The sequence below is a fragment of the Alligator sinensis genome, unplaced genomic scaffold (genome assembly GCF_000455745.1).
Source record: "Alligator sinensis unplaced genomic scaffold, ASM45574v1 scaffold868_1, whole genome shotgun sequence".
Classification (NCBI taxonomy): Eukaryota; Metazoa; Chordata; order Crocodylia; family Alligatoridae; genus Alligator; species Alligator sinensis.
The window spans coordinates 245,464-245,907 of NW_005843155.1; positions in this window are offsets into that span (position 1 = coordinate 245,464).

Here is a 444-nt window from a genome sequence, read left to right on the forward strand (position 1 = left end):
ACGGCCTCGAACCCCGCCGGGAGCTGCGGGCACAAGCGTTGCACCATCGGTGTCCCCTGGGCCAGCTGCTCCCAGCCCCCCAGCCCTGTCTGCAATCACTCGGCACTACAGCTGTGTCCCAGCCTGGCCCTGACAGGCAGGGGTGTAAAACTCTGAATCACTGAGAGGATGTGGATGCAGCCGTGGAGACAGGAGTTCATGTGTCTGCCCTGGCCCAGCTCATCCCCTGCTATTTCCTTGCTCCGCGGAGGCAGCCCAGGCAGCACGGATCGAGGGTTCGAGGCAGGGAGCCCTGGCCCCACGGACTCTGCTTGGGCCTTCCCGTGCCAGCACCCCTGCACATCAGCACCTGGCAGCGAGCTCCGGCTCGTGCCAGCTTGGTGTGTCTGCACCTCCGTCACCAGAGGTTTGTCGCTCTCCACGTCTCTCCGCTCCCCCCCCCAC